The following is a 17703-nucleotide window of genomic DNA, read 5'->3' as shown; positions in this document are numbered from 1 at the left end:
AATATATGTATACATATATGAAAAGTTTTTCAAGGAAGAAGTTCAATCATACTTATGTGAATAAGTTATCTGAATGACTAATAATTTTAAAAATTTCAAATAAGCCATTCTGAGGTCCCATCCTACATCCATCTGATCGGCAAAGATGGCAAAAGATGTAACCAAAAAAATGTTACAGATGCTGTTATAAAATAGGCAAACTAATGCACTGTTGGTGAGCTAACCACTGTTGGTGGTCTAGTAACTCTGGAAAATAATTTGGAACAAAGATCAAAGAATCATTAAACTTGGGATAACCTTTGATTCTGTCATACCACAACGAGGTCTATATCCACAAAAAGATTAAAGAAAGAAGGGAAGGATCACATATACAAAAATATTTGTAGCAGATCTTTTTGTAGAAGCAAAAATTTAGAAATTAAGAAAGTGCCAACTTAATGGAGAATGATTCAACACATTACAGAATATTAATGCAATTGAATATTATTGTACCATAAGAAATGACAGAGATGGTTTCAGAGAAGCCTGAAAAGACCTGTACAAACTAATATAAAGTGAGCAGAACCACAGAACAATAGCTAAAGTAAAACAACTTTGAAAGATTTAAAAATTCTAAACTGTACAATGAGACCAACCACGATTCCAAAGGATTGATGATGAAAAATAGTACCTACTCTCTGATAGAGAACAAATGGATTCAAGATGTAGAATGAAACATATTAGGAACTTCCATTCTACTATAAGAATTAACATACACATAGATAAGTATGTCACTTAGATATGTCTTTATATACACCTATGTATTTAGACTCATAATTTATATTCATATTTGTTTTTATTGTTATTTTACATTTATATATACATGTCTTTATATACATATGTGTAGTTACACATTTTGTTGTTTTTAAAATTATATAAAATATTATATCATTTGAATCTAGTTTATCTGATTTGGGATATCTACCCACTGTATTTACCTCAAATGCCTGGCACAGAAATAGGGTTTGATCAATACTTGTTGACTTTGTTTAAATATATTATATTGTGATGAGCAGCATTTTTACTTACCCAAATAGGAAAGGACTGATCAGCTACAATTTCATCAATATGGTGATTCAGTGATCCCTTATTCTCCCCCCTTGGATGGTCAGCTCCTCTAGAGCAGGATCTTTGCTTTTCTTCATATTCCTATCACTTAGCATAGTGTCTGGCACATAGTAGATGATTAATGAGTGATTATTGTCTGACTAACAATGAACAATAATTGTCCATGGCATATTGGAGCCACATGTTTCAGGATTTCTCAGCATTAGCAAAACAAACCAGAATATATGAGTTGGGGTAGCAACCAACCTGGGAAAGGAAGAATTCTAAATTCTTATTAAATTATCTTATTCCCTCAAAATTTTTCTTTAATTATCTTAAAATCACTATCCTTACCTTTGTAAACTGAGATAGCTGTTAATCCTTACTGGAGAATGGCCATGATAAACATGGCTCTGCTGGGTCACAAGTGACTATTATAATCTTTCCAGGTATTTTATTTCTATCTCTTCTTCAACTTCCTGACTTTATTCTTTATTTGTTCTCTCAGTTATCTTGGTTCCTTAAACAATGCAAGGGTTTGTCAGAGGTGAGTTCTATTGTTCTGCCTTGCTAGGTTCTCCTCTTCTTATCTGCAGTATCATAGGGCTTCAAATAGACCCACATTTTGATCTTTTCCTGGATATATTTCTTCTTTAGCACCTCAAGTGTGAATTCTTTTTAGTGGCCTAAAAAGGATAGGCCCTAAAAGGGATAGTTCCCTATCCTCAAACACTCTCCCAATTCCTGCCATCAGACGCACAAATACCCAACTCTCTACCTCCCTCCTACATCTGGATTTTTTTTTCCCATTTGTGCTGAGTGAAATATCTCCAGATGTGAAATTTTTCTCATCTTTCCTTTGATTTTATTGATACAAAAGCATGTGTGCTCTTGTGCATGGACGTTGTATTTTATCATATTAATATATTATATTAATATATATATATATATATATATATATATATATATATATATATATATATATATAATACCTACATATATATATCACCTGTGTATTGCCTCATGTACCTTTTAAGAGTTTTTCATGATGTCGAAGGCTCTGGGAAGACCTCCAAGAGTGACCCCAACCTTTTTCACCTAGCTTACTCACTGTGTGTGGAATGCACAACTAGCTTGACAGCGGGTGTTACTATTTTAAAAAATAGCCTCCCACTCTGCTGATGGTAGTTTCCATTAGCAATGTGCCTGGCCGTGCCATCACCCTGGGGGTTTGGGGAAAGACAGCATTACCCAACACATTCTCTGCACAGGAAATCAAATACTCTTCTGATAACAAGGGCCTTTATGCTGAAAGAAATTCAGTGGGTACCCAGGCACTGATTACATCAGACTAATGAGAGTAAGGAAAAGTATTAACTGAGGAGTGAGAGGAAATGGGGGAGAAAAGGCCAGGCAACAACCATATATTCAGACAATCATATTCCCATGTCCTCAAGCCTCCGGATAAGAATGATGGGCTACTGCTGCTCCCTGTCCCATTTCCTAAGAGTCCAAATTATTTACACAAGACACAAAATAGATGTTCAATTTCCCTTCTGGTGTTTCTGGACTTTCCCTAATTTACTGTTGGGCTATGCAAAGTAGAGAGAAGTATAGAAATTGCAGAAATATTCTACATTATTCCTGGCTCACCAATATTCTTTAGAGCTACCAAGCGATTCCTACCCAGGGAAGGAAATCAAGAAGTAAAGGTATTCTAAGGATCAATAGGCAGATCACCCTAAGGGGAATTATGAGCCCATTGATTATGGAATTTAGAATTGAAAGATACCTTTGAAGGTTTGGTCTAGTTCAACCTCTGAGAGCCTTCAAGATTTTTTAATCCAACTCCCTCATATAATAATTATGAAAACTGAGGCTCAAAGTGATTGAGTTGTCCAAATCTACAAAAAAGCAAAGATGAACAGTGATAAATATATGAATAGTGATAAATAAATACTATTATTACATATGCTTTCTTGAAATGGAAATTTATTGTTTCATATTTTGAATCATATGACTGTTATTTTTTCTCTTTCTGACCTTCTTTTTTCTTCTTATTTTGCATTTGTTCTAAATAAATACATTTTTAATTTTTAAAGCTTTTTATTGTTAAAATATATGCATAGTTTTCAACATTCACTTTTGCAAAACCTTGTGTTCTAAATTTTTTTCTCCCTCCCTTCCCCCTACCCTTTCTCCTAGACAGCAAGTAATCCAATATAGGTTAAACATGTGCAATTCTTCTATACATATTTCCACAAATATGATACTGCACAAGAAAAATCGTACAAAAAGGAAAAAATGAGAAAAAAGACAAAATGCAAGCAAACAAAAACAAAAAAAAGTGAAAATACTACGTTGTGATCCATATTGTCCTCTCTCTGGGTGCAGATGGCTCTCTCCATCATAAGATCATTGGAACTGAACTGAATCACTCCACTGTTGAAAACAGCCACGCCCATCAGAACTGTTCATCATATAATCTTGTTATTTTTGTGAACAATGTTCTCCTGACCCTACTCACCCCACTCAGCACCAGTTCTTGTAAGTCTCTCCAGGCCTCTCTGAAATCATCCTGCTGACCATTTCCCACAGAACAATAATATTCCACAACATTCATATACCACAGCTTATTTAGCCACTCTCCAATTGATGGGCATATAAATACATTTTTAAAACAAGTGACTTGTCCAAATTCACAGGTGGCAGTGACAGAGTTCACAATTTGAGTCCAGATCATCTGACTCCTACTGTACCATAACACCTTCATTTTTCTTGTTGTTCAGTTGTTTCACTTGTGTCTAACTTTTCCTGATTTTGGAGGGTTTTCTTGCCTTAGTTATTAGTTTGCTGTTTCCTTCTCCAGCTCTTTTTTCAGGTGAGGAAACTGAGACAAACAAGGTTAAGTGAATTGCTAGTAAACATCTGAGACCAGACTTGAATTCAGGAAGATGAGTTTTCCTGATTCCTAGTCTAGCCCTATGTACTTCCCCATTGAGGCCTTGGGAGATGAAGTGACAGTCGACCTCCTCCACTGTTACAGGATCATAGATATAGCCTCAGAGTCCACCAAGTCCAACCCTCAGCTGAGGAAATTGAGGTACAGAATAGCTAAGTGATTTGCCATAGATCATATAGCTAATAAGTACATGAGGTGGAATTTGAAATTCAATTCAATAAACATTTGCTAAGTGTAATAATGTTATAATTATAATTATATATAATTGTTATAATATATAATATAAATAATATAATAATACATATATAATATAAACAATATAATACGTATATAATATAAATAATATATAATAATTATAATTATAATAATGTTATAATTATAATTAATGATAACAACTAGCATTTATTTAATGCTTTCAGGTTTACAAAGTGCTTGACAAATGTTATCTCATTCTACGCTCACAACAATGCTGGGAGGTAGTTGCTATTATTACTCCCCATTTTACAAATGAGGAAACTGAGGCAGACCAAGGTTATTTGACTTGCTAATAGTTATCTGATATTGGATTCGGTGTCAGTTCTTCCTGATTCTAGGTACAGCTGTAACCAAAAGGCCATGTTGCCTTTCAGATTATTGCCAATTTGTCCTACTGTTAAAATATTTTGAAGTCATTTCCCAGAGCTAAGGCCCAGCAAGCAGGCTGTGCCCTGAGCTTGGTATAACAACAATCCTTTGCACTTTGGATGATCTCACCTTCTGGCAAAGTGTATTGCTTTGAGCCATCACCAAATGTTCCCTGAGGGAGCTCCTCCTATTTCTTAGAGACCTGAAAGCCAGAAGCAGCTGATCCATCACATCTTGACAATCTCTGTTTCTTGTAGCTGCCAAGTGAACCAAACCAGTTACAGAACTCGGGCAACTGCCATGCTAACCCTGTGCTGAGAGACAATCAACGTGGAGACTTCCTGCAGGACCCAGGAAGGCCTGCATTGTCCGTGCCTGGGAAGGGCTTTTCAAGACCCAGGAATGGTCATGTCATGGTCCAGCATGGTTTTTTATGTATATAAAGTATTGCCTTTGCCTCACTGTGTTACACCCTCCTTCCGAGGAGATGGAGCTTCCACTTGCAAGCATTTTTCACTCTTTGAAATTAAATAAACTTTTGTTTGATCCTTGATTCTCCTGTCTCTCTCCTGCTTTGTTTGATTCTGGTCCAGTGGCCACTGAGACACTGAGACGCCAGTTTCAACTTCCTAGTCACCACAACAGCTAACCCAGAGGATTAGGGGTAACAGAGACCCGACAACACAAAAATGAAGGAATTCCTACAGAAGAGGCAGCTTCAGCCTGAAGAGGAATGGGGAGAGCATTTTCAGCATCTCTACCTTTCCAACTTTTTTGTCTATGTCATGGATAGATCATGATAAGAGTCAACATTTATGGAGCATTTCAAGATTTGCAAAACATCCCACAAAAAGAAACTCATTTGATCTTCATAACAATCCTATGAGATGGATGTTATTATTATCCCCACTTTACAGATGAGGAAAACTGAGGCACATAGATTAAGTGACTTGCTCAAGATCACACAAAGTGTTTAAGAAACCTAGGGCTTCTAAGTCCAGATCTCCATATACTGTTTCTTCTAGCGGAAATTATCACACCGTTCCCACCCAAACCCTGCCCCGAACCCACATAGGCACAATGTATACTACACACTAAGGTATTAATAAGTGACTATTGACTGATTTCAAATAAGGGTTTTATAAAGGTTGGCTATTGTTAATTATTTGTATCGATTGATCAAAGGTTAATTGAAATATTACCTTTCATTACCTCTGGGTTATGAATATTGGAATTACTCAAAACATTACTATTATACAACTCCAGAGCAATCCAGGAATATTTGAGTTTTGAATTTTTGAAAGTAGTTGGTGGTTCAGTGGTTAGAATGCTGAGCCTCTAGTTAGTAAGACCCGAGTTCAAATCTAGCTTTGGACACTTATTAGATACTGGTTAAGTCATTTAACTTTTCTGTCTGCCTCAGTTTCCTCAGTTTTAAAATGGGGATAATAATATCTACTTCTCCGTTGTAAAGATCAAATGAGATCATATTTGTAACAAAAAAAAAAAAAAAAAAAAAAAAGGCTTAACATAGTGACTGGCATATAGTGACTGCTATTTTTATAAATGCTTGTTACCTTCTTTCTATACCCCAGGCTGAGAATCCCCTACTTCTAGATGACACCTCTGTCATTCTTCTCCAAGCAAAGACCCCTTCCACAAATAGGTTCTGGGACTTTACCCAGCAGACCCTCAGAAAGGAATCTGATTCATGTGATCCTCCATTTTAATCTGTGGTGACAACTTTGGGCCCCAACACACCAAAGACTGAGAAGATTCTAATACTCAGCTTTAGAGATTTAACTAAGGTTTTAAATGATTAACTACCAACTGTTCCCTTAGGATAATCCACTCTAATTAGCCTATATTGCTACTCAGCTGACTGCTTTTTTTTTTTCTTTTCTTTTTTTCTTTTGTTCCCAGGGATATATAACAAACTTCTCCCCTCTCACCTGCTTCCTGCAGGTGGTCCTAGTCCTCCCCCCTCCCCCACTGTGGGTACAGGTCCTGATCTTCTGGAAAGATTTATCTATTACATCTTAATTCTTTCCTCCTCTGATTCAGTGTAATTTCAAGGACTGACATCAAAGAATATGATTTGGGGTCAATACTCCCAATTATAACTTACATTTATATAGCATCTTACAAAGTGCATCTAATTCAAAAGAACATCTCAAGTACTTTCTAGTACCAGGCACTGTTCTAGACCTTTGGTATTCAACAGAAAGGAAGGAAGGAAGGAAGGAAGGAAGGAAGGAAGGAAGGAAGGAAGGAAGGAAGGAAGGAAGGAAGGAAGGAAGGAAGGAAGGAAGGAAGGAAGGAAGGAAGGAAGGAAGGAAGGAAAGAGGGAGGGAAAGAGAGAGGGAGGGAGGGAGTTAGGAAGGGAGGGAGGGAGAGAGGGAAGGAAGGAAGAGAAATGACTCCTGTCTTCAAATAGTTTACATTCTACTCAGCTCTGTGAGTTGTAAAGTAAATGAGAAGGGGAGGGGGATACCTTAGAATCTTGGAGACTAAAAGAAAGGCCACATGTAGAAAAAAAAAAACATATGAAGAAGCTTCCTTGAAGGAAACTAATAATTCCAAGAGGTAGAGGTGAGGAAAGAGAGCATTGCAAGTATTTGTCAGAAAGAGGGTGGCTGAAGTCAGTGTGTAAAGGTCAGACAAAAAAGTATGTAGCCACTGTAGGTTTTTGAGAAGAGAAATGAGTTGGTTACAGCTGTTCCATAAGAACATTAAATTTGTTATTCTATAGAAAATGGTTTGAAAAGGAGAAACTAGAACCTAGGAAATCTATTTGAAAGATAGTGTAATATTTTCTGTGAAGGTTATAATACAAGCATTATCATTCCCATTTTATAGATGAAAAAATTGATTTATCCATAATCACTCATTTATCAGATGAAGAAAATAAGATAAGCAGGGTAAAGTGACTTGCTCAGAATCACACAATTATTAAGTATCTGAGTCTGGATTTAAACTCACAAAGATGAGTTTTCCTGACTCCAGTGTCCACTGAGCTGCCTAAAAGCCCATAAATAGTGCTGTATCTGAGGCAGTATTTGAACCCTAGTCTTCTGACTTCATGCTCTTTCTGACATGTCAGTCTTTCTCTCCCTTTATGTGGCCTTATTTCACTTTGTGTAAAGCATTTGGACATAATCTCTAGTCCCTGGGAAGAAAATGACATATAGAAATCACCCTGAACTAAATTCTCATTTATTTAGTAAAACCATTGATCAATGGACTATCCATTCCTCAGCTTTAGTCTTTCTCTTTGCAAACTTTATCAGAGTTGAACAAAAAGAAGTGGATGAGAGGAACTCCAATCAATCCCTAAATTATTTACTTACTAATTCTTGAAAGGGTGGTTAAGTATTACTGTGGAGTCAGGCCTGGAGTCAGAAAGACTTATCTTCCTGAATTAAAATCTGATCTCAGATACTTATTAGCTGTGTCAGCCTATAAAAGTCACTTAACCTTCTTTGCTTCAGTTTCCTCATTCACAAAATAAAGCAAAGAAAGAAATGGAAAAATTCCAGTATCTTTGCCAAGAAAACCCCAAATGAAGTCACAAGGAAGAGGACATAACCAAACAATAATAACAAATTACTAACCAGTTCACCCCCTCAGTGTGACTCAAGTACTGGGCTAATTGTCTAGTTAAATGATACATGAAAAGCCAGGATACCTTCATGGCTCGAATTGATTAAGGCAGTACTTAGAACTTTTACAAATATTACCTCATTTGTTCCTTGTAATAACCCTGAGAGGTAATCATCATTTTTATTTAACTAGCACCTGATATGAGCTATAGAGGTACTATGCTAAACATTTTACAATCATTATCATATTTGATCTTCACAACAACCTTAGGAGGTGAGTGTTTTGACTAGCCAATTTTACAATTGAGGAAACTGAGGCAGCAACCAGAGATTGCACAGCTAGTAAGTATCTGAGGCCAGATTTTAATACAGATCATCTATGAAATGAGTTGAAGAGAATGGCAATGGTGAAGGGATTGGTTTTTTTGACAAGGAAAACCCCAAATGGAGTCCCCCAAAATCTGACAGAACTGGAATAACTGAGCAACTTCTTGATCCCAGGCCCAGAGGAGGACTGCCAACACAGGAGGAGGATTGCGAAATGAGAGACTTTTATATGAAATAGAAAGTAAACAGGGGATAGGAAGTAAAAGTTTGCCCGCAAAAAGTTTGTAGTAACTTTTTTGTGGTAGCAAAGAATTGGAAAATGAGTAGATGGCCATCAACTGGAGAATGGCTAAACAAACTGCAGTATGTGAAGATAACGGAATATTATTGTTCTATTTTAAAAAATGATGAACAAGCTGATTTTTGAAAGACCTGGAAAGACTTACACAAACTGATGCTGAGAGAAACAAACAGAACCAGAAACTCATTGTACACAATAACAGCAAGAAGGTGTTATGAACAACTATGAAAGACTTCTTTTTTCTCAGTAGCTCAGTCATCCAAATCAATCCCAATAGACAGTGGATAGAAAATGACATCTGCATCCAGAAAAAGAACTATGGAGACTGAATGTAAATCATGTTATGGTCACTTTTTTTTTTAAAATTCTCTCCCATGGTTTTTCCCTTTTACTCTGGTTTTTTCTCTTCTAGCATAATTCATAAAGCAATGTGTATTAAAAATAAATTTACTAAAAATAAAGAGTTTGCCAACATGGAAGGGGAGCTGTTGCCACAGACTGTACCCCTAATAAAGGCTTTCTGGAGATTGAATTACAGATATTCTAGGACTACTTGGAGCTAAAAAGAAAAAAAAAATCTGGAGACTGAATGTAAATCAACACATGCTATGTTTACTTTTTTTTCCTTTTTCTTCTGTTTTTTTTTTTCTCTTATAGTTTTTCCCTTTTTGTTCTGATTTTTTTTCTCCCAACATTATTCATAAAGAAATGTGTATTTTTAAAATTAATGTACATGTTTAACCAGAAAAAAAAAAGAATCATTAAAAAAAAAATCTCTGAAAAGAGTCGTTATCCATTAGCATGTTCCTCATCAACCCCATTCATTGTATATTGATGTTAGCTCTAAAGTTAATTCAAATGTTAGCTTGGCTAGTTATTGTCTCTGTGGACTCTTAGGTAACTCACTTAATTTTTCTTTCCTCATCTGCAAAATGAATCTGAATTAGATGACCTCTAAGGTCCCTCCCAAATTCCAAATCTATGGATCTATGATAGAGAGAATTCAGTTGGAGAAAGGTTATCTCTGAATGGATTTGCATTTGAATGATCTGCATGGATCAAATTGACCCATTCAATTTAGTGTTTGAGAAGTCAAATCAACAAATCATATGAGAGTCCACTGGAGTCACAGCCAACTCTGCATGAAGTGGGAAAAGGAAGAAATAGACCATATAAAGCAGTTCCTGCTGTCAGGGAGCTGACAATCTAATTGGACAATCAACAGGGCTTCCAATGACAAGAGCTAAAGGAGGAGGCCAGCATTGTGGTTCTAAATATGAAGGGAATTTAAAGAAAAGAAAGAGAGCTCACTTAATACCAGAGGGTCTTAGAGAAGGCAAAGCAGAACTTAGTCTTAAGTAAGATTTAAATAAAAGAGAGGAGAGAAGGGAAGAAAGGAAAGGGAATTCCATGTAGAAGCAACGCTATGTACCAATGCATAGAAGCAAGAAATCACATGGTATGTTCAGATGACAATGAGTTTACCAATGGAATTAGTGTGAAGGGTTCCTGTAAGGGGAATTTTAAGGGAAAATGTGAACCTTGAATTGCTAGCTTAAGAATTGCACAATTTTACTAAATTTAATACAATTTTTCCCTAAACTAAGCCCTATCCCTAAGGCTAGGCAACAAATAGAACTCTTCCTGAGTTTAAATCAGGCCTCCAATACTTAATTGACTTTGTGACCCTGAATCAGTCACTTTAACTCTATTTGCCTCAGTTTCCTTATCTATAAAATGAATTGGAGAAGGAAATGACAAAACACTCTAATATCTTTGCTAAGAAAACCCCAAATGGAGTAATGAAGAATCAAACACAACAGAAAATGACTGAACAAATCAATAAAAATAAGTATATAGCTAAATATACATATTTAGCTATATACTTATTTTTATTATATATATATGACAGAGAGGAGGCCTTGGAGTCAGCATGAGCTGAGTTCAAGTCCTTCTGCCACATACTGACTGTGTAACTCTGGGTAAGTCTCAAATCTTGTCAGAACCCCAGACATCTAGGAAGAGAAATTGAGAAAAAGATGCCCCATTGGTGGATGCAGTTCTTCATCATAAGTTTCCAAAGCCAATAAAATCAAAACTTTTAAAAAATAAATCAGTAGAAATGGGGGGATGGGTAAGGATGGTGGGGAAACCTCCCCAAATATTCCAAAGAAAGCTTGAAATAATTTACTTTTTCTTGTACCCAGAAGCTTTATTTATTTTATGAATATAAAGATGCCCTACCCTTATAATTGATCCCTCATGTTTGGCTCAACTGTAACCAGTTAAGGTGGTTGGTTAATGGCAAAATAGCTGACACTTTCCTAGGAAGGGTGTGGTATTATTTGTGAAGGAGAGGAAGAGGTGTTTTTTTAGTCAGAGGCCTATTATATAAAGTGGTAAAAAACAAAAAAACAAAAATAAAGAAGTTATTTTAGTTATAATGGTAGAGTTTCTAGGAAATCAATCCCTTTGGACTAATGGTATTGGAAATGATGTGCTCTGTGATGGCCTGGCTCTGCTGGGAAGTAAAACACAGGGTGGTTCTGGAAAACCTTAAGAAATCTCTTTCCGAAACATCTGTTGCCACAGGGGTCACGGAATTTGAGTCTGCAAAAGATCTGGGTTAACTCACTCTCCAGATTTTTTTTTTTTTTTTTTTTTTTTTGTATGTGCGTTTGTTCCCTTTTCAAAAGATAAGAACACATTTGCAAAGCTTGGCATGTGCCTTTCTGAGCCCCTCATCTTTTTTTCACTCCTTTTAAGCCTTTCAAGTGATCTGCAGGCTGTACTTCAGGGGTGGGGCAAATCAGGAATAACAATAATAACAGTGGTGTTGGTCACCTTAGGGACTAGAATAGGGGCTGTCCCTAAACAACGTGCTGAGAGTACCATTCAACTCATTATTATTAGCTGCTTCCCTGAATTATCTTAGAATGACCCATTTGGTATTTTCTTGGCAAATACGCTGGATGGGCTTGCCATTTCCTTCTCCAGCTCATTTTACAGATGAAGAAACTGAGGTGGACAGTGTCAAGTGACTTGTCCAGGGTCATATATTAAGTAAGTATCTGAGGCTAGATTTGAATTCATGAAGATGAGTTTCCCCTATTCCAGATCTGGCACTTCATTCCCTGGGCTATCTAGCTACCCTTTTGGCTCCTTCCTCTTAAAAGTCCTCAAGGCACTTAATTTAACCTGTATCCTTTGGCTACCCAGTTCCTGCTTTCTCTCATACTTGGGCCATCTCCCTTGGTCAGCTCCTTAGTCAAATGTTTCCTCTCTTATCCTCTAGTAAAGCTTTAAATTTTTTTTATATGCCTCATTTCTGGTCCAGCAGTACAGGGTCCTCCTAACTAAGTATAGAAACAGAGCAGCTAGTTAACTTTCTCACTAGCATGCTGTCCTGCTGATCAAATATTATGCTGAACTTGGAATCTGGGAGATCTGGGTTTCAGTGCTGCCCCAGACACTAAATAGTTATTTGACTCTGTCTTTTTCTCAATCTCCTTAATGGAGAAGTGGGAGAGAGCAAAGGGTTGAACTCTAAAATCTTTAAAATTTCTTCCAACTCAAATTGCATGATTCTGAGACATCATCTCCCCAACTCAAAATCATGGAAAAACACCACCACCTCCTCATCCCCAAACCCCAGAAGAAAAAAGAAAATAATGTTTGCCTTTTGGTAAGAAAGGTTATTTACTTAACCAGCCCCAATTAGTCTGTCCCTAGAGTAATTTCTTACTTCAAGGCTTTTTATTTTATTGCTTTTATGAAATTCAAAAGATGAGAAAAATGATTGGGATAAATGGACTGCTTGTCCTTAGAAAAGCTTCCTATTCCATGTGGGAGGAGAAGGTTAGGGCTGATTAAGGTGGGCAGGCACAGCTGGAGCTCAGCAGGATGCAGAGGAACCAGCAGGTGAAGGAATAGGCAACTTCTCTGTTACCTTTTCCTTTCCCTTCCCCCCTCTTCCTGCTCTGTTAGCAGGTTTCACAGGATGGGAAGTTATAGACCTGAAGGTAACTGAGAAAGAAAGGTGAGGGCCCAGAAAGAGCGCATATACTCAGGACCCTGCAGACCAGACAGCAGCTATCCTCTGCAGTACAGTTTTCAAGCTGGTCAGATAAAAGGGGGCTGTGTCCAACCAAGATAAAAGCTGTTGCTGGTACTCTACTAGGAAAACCTCCAGAGAAAAGAAGTATATTTATCTCTTCCACATCTCCACTTTTCCTATCTCAGTTTAGTTTATCATGGGATTAGCATAAGAAATTAAATGGGAATTAGGGAGGAGTTTCATAGGGACCTAGAACAACACAAAGCCTATGACCAAATACTTAGCCCACATTTACAATAAAGAACTGTAAACATCCCCTAAAAGAAAAAGAAAAAATTCAGAATTCTTCTCTGGCATGAAAGGAGAGCCAAATAAATTTACAAAGGTTTTCCAAATTGAGGGGGTGCCATCTCTAACTCCTGTCATGTTAGGGATAATAATAATGTGGGATGTTGCACTTATCTGAAACCCAGTGAGTTTGGAGAGTCAGGCAGGCAGGCAGTCATCATTTATTAAGCACCTACTATATGCTAGGTACCACACTAAACCCTGGGAATACAAAAGCAAAAAGACAATCTCTGCTCTTAAAGTTCTCACAGACTAATGGTGGAGGCAACATACAAGCAACTATGTACAAATAATCTATAGACAGAATAAATTAAAAATAATCAATAGAGGAAAGCATTAAGAAGAATTGGAGAAAGCTTCCTTTAAAAGGTTGTATATTAGCTAAGATCTGAAGAAGCAGAAAGGAGAAAGGAGAATATTCCAAGCATGGAAGACAGCCAAAGGAAATGGCTCCTACAGGCTCAGTTTTCTCATATGTAAAATGAAAGGGTTGGGCTAAATGATTTTGAAGATTACTTCCAGTTCTAAATCCTATGATCCTCAGTTTTTAAGTCATTTTTTTAAAATGAGAAGATTTTATCTATTTTCCTCAGTAGAGTAGCTTTTAAAGAATTATTGCCTAAGAAATGTTATTAAAATAACATTTTAAAATTCTCTTCTATCCATTTCTCCATTGTTTCTACAAGACACAGAGACTAGTCATCATAATAAATTTAAATAATACCTATGACAGTTTCTATTTAACAGGATCTTCCTGTAAAGAACACTCATGATCTTACAGGGCTCAAGGTGAGAGTCATCATGTTTATAGAAGACACTGTATCACGAGTTGATGGCAGAATATCACTGGTCTTGATTGCCAATCTTAATTTTGAATTTTGAGGCTTTTACAAGATACCCATTTAGGTTATTTCTTAGGCCTTTAGAAAAACTTTTAAATTACAGTTTTTTGTTTTGTTTCCTAAAAGAAAACTCTAATGGAATTTGGGGAGGAAGAGAGAGAAGATATTCAGGAGTCTTTACCCTTTTACTTAGTGAATTCTGTTTGCTTGTTTGAGGAATACAAAGGAAATAGGAAGTATGCAAGAGGGAGACAGTGCAGACATATGGTTGAAGGTGCCACAAATTCATCAGACTTGACTCATCTTGGTCAGAGGAAAAAATGTCAAGCATTTGGCTTTTCAACAAGACTGAACTACCTGAGACTTCTTAAGGCAGTTGTAGCCTTGCCCAACTCCTGCACTGTGTATCCGTTCTGACACATTTCACATGAACGTTGTACTCCCTTTATTATTTTGCAATTATTTTCTTAGCCCATATTAGGTTTTGGAAAAACAAGATACCAGCATTATGAGGTTAGAGGAGTGTCCATTATTCCACAGGAAAGTAGATATAATACCAGTGATTAGGAAAATTACAAGGACTGAGGGAAAGGAGGGTAGAGTCCAAATCAGGATACAAGTGAATATAATAAATCAGAGACTAGGCCAAATTGGTAACTAGAAAGTCTCAGCAACACCAGTATCCAAAAGACTGAGACATAAATGAAAAAAACCAAGACCACAGCTAAACTCTAAAGTCAAAGTGTTCTTCAGAGAATAAGGTGGACCCTACTACCAGGAACATTGGGAAACTTTAAATCAACAAACATTTATTAAGCATCAACTGTGCTGGTCATTGAATATATAAAAATGAAAACCCAAAAAAGAGCCTTTAACTTAAAAAAGTTTACATTCTATTTATAAAAATATAAATTTCCCAAATTAATAGAAGAGGATATAAAATACTTAACCCTATTTTAGAAAAATTAATCGAACAAGCTATCAAAAAACTCCCTAAGAAAAATCTCCAGGGCTAAAATGAATTCACAAATGAATTGTACCAAACATTTATAGAACAATTAATTCCAATACCATATAAATTTTTTTTTAAAAATAGGCAAAGAAGGAGTTTTAACAAATTCTTTTTATGACACAAATATGGTGCTGATACCTAAACCAGGAAGAATCAAAATGGAGAGAGAAAATTATAGACCAATTTCCCTAATGAATTTTGACCCAAAAATCTTAAATATCTAAGGCAAACCCAATAAACTTTGGACAGAAAACACCATCTGGATCCAGAAAGAGAACTATAGACATTGATTATAAATCAACACATGTTATGTTCATTTCTTTTTTCTCTTCTTTGATTTTTTCCCTTTTGTTTTGATTTTTCTCTTTCAACATGATTCATAAAGAAAGGTGCATTTAAAAAGTTAATATGCATGTAAAAAATCTTAAATAAAATATTAGCAAAGAGATTATAGCAATTTATCAGCAAAATAATACACTATGACCAAGTGGGATTTATGCCCAGGAATACAAGACTGGTTCAATATCAGGAAAACTATCAGCATAATTGAACAGATCAATAGCAAAACTAAAAAAAATCATATGATTATCTCAGTAGATACATAGAAGGCATTTGACAAAATATAATACTCATTCCTAATTAAAAAAAACAAACAAACAAATCTTTCACATTCTGCTGGGGGAATACAATTTATAATCAGAAAAGGAAATACAAGATAGTTTGAGTAGAAATTGTACACTAACAATAAAAAGAGGTCATTGAGATGAAGAATATGAAGATATAAATGCCTGTTCAAATTCATTATTACAATAATTGTCTTTGGCTTGTGTTGCCCTCACCTGTTAGGACTGTCCCTGAAAAGGTCAGAATCTGACTTAAATTGGGTCTGGTACTAATGAAGTGCAAAGTCTGGGTTGGCTCCTCCAGGACTCTCTGTGTTGTTCCTTGACTCTGGTTCCAACTTGATCCATGAAGTCAACCTCATTGAGCAACTTCTCTCACACCATATTCCACACAGAGATGCTTTCAGAAATTCTCTTTCCTCAAGTCCTTTTTGCCACCTCATCTTACTCCTTCTCAAAGTCTATATGACTGAGGATATCAAAGCCATATTCCCCCTAATCGCTTTTTCTGGCTTTTATTTCAGAACCTCTCTAGATAATGCACTATTCTCATCTCATCCAGTTTCTGAAGAACTTGCCCTTCTCTTGCCAAGGCTAATCTATCTATTCAAAGAATCTAGGTGATGCAATGGATAAATGCAGGTCCTGGAGTCAAGAAAACTTGAATTCAAATACAGACTTAGATGCTTACTAGCTGTGTGACTCTGGGCAAGTCACTTAAACCTGGTTTGCCTCAGTTTCCTTAGCTATAAAATGGGGCTAATAATAGTACCTACCTCCCAGGCCTGTTCTGGGGATAAAATTAAATAAATAGTTAGTATCTGGTACATAGTAAGAGTTTAATAAATGTTTCTTTCCTTTCTTCTGAAATGCCCTGAATGTTTTTTGTCACTATGGTCAAAATAAAATCATTAACATAATCATTTCATAAATTTATCACAAGTTGACTCATTTGCTTCCAACTAGAATTTAAGTTCTGGGAAACTCTCCAGATATATCTCTTGTCTCATTTCCCAATAAGACACTTATCTCTTTCCTAATTTTTCATGAGCTGAAAGAAAAATATATTTATTATAGTTTGAAAGTATAGTTATCTCTCTTGGCCTCAGTTTCCTTATCTACAAATGATGGGTTGACTAGAATGGCCTCTATTTCTTAGGTCCCTTCTAGTTCTTAATCTATGGTGCAATGGCTAGGTTAAGTTATTGTAGATTTTTGTTATAACTTCAGGCCCTGCATTCTATTCACTATAAACCTAGATGCCCCCAAAGTTTTATGTAAATTATGCATTCCAATCTCACTTTCTCCCTACCTTCATCCCACAGACCATAGTTCCTATAATCAAGGACTACTTGGGAGGGATGGAGTGCCCCAAGATGTCATCAAAATAGCAAATAAACAAGAAGTTGACTACATCCCTAGAGAAAGCTTGAATAACATTCATCTTTGCCCCAAATCCACTCCCACACTCCTTTATTGAAGATGGAACTATATAACTTGGTTTTGTTTTTTTTTTACTTTAAGACTTTAACTTTTTTAACTTTAATTTTAACTCTTTAAGACTCAATCAGTTGCCAAATCTTTTCAACTTTACCCCATAACAACTGCCGTGTACATCTTCTTTTTTCTACTCATATACCAGTACTCTAGTTCAAATCTTCTTCACTTTTTTTTTTAACATTTATTTATTTTATTTTTAATTTATGGAATAAAGCATTTCCATAAGATAATATAATAAAAAATGATTACACATGAAACTGCAAATCTGCTATGTACAGCTTGCTATTCCTTTTAAATATATAATAAAGTTATTGTGCAAATTTCTTTTTTTTCCCTTCTCTTTCACATCTTCTTTAAGGTTAACTTCCATCTATTCTTTTATGTGTCTTCTATGTGCTGTTAATATAAGTTGTCTCCCC

The sequence above is a fragment of the Sarcophilus harrisii genome, chromosome 1, assembly GCF_902635505.1.
Source record: "Sarcophilus harrisii chromosome 1, mSarHar1.11, whole genome shotgun sequence".
Lineage (NCBI taxonomy): Eukaryota > Metazoa > Chordata > Mammalia > Dasyuromorphia > Dasyuridae > Sarcophilus > Sarcophilus harrisii.
Note: the sequence above shows the minus strand (reverse complement) of the source record.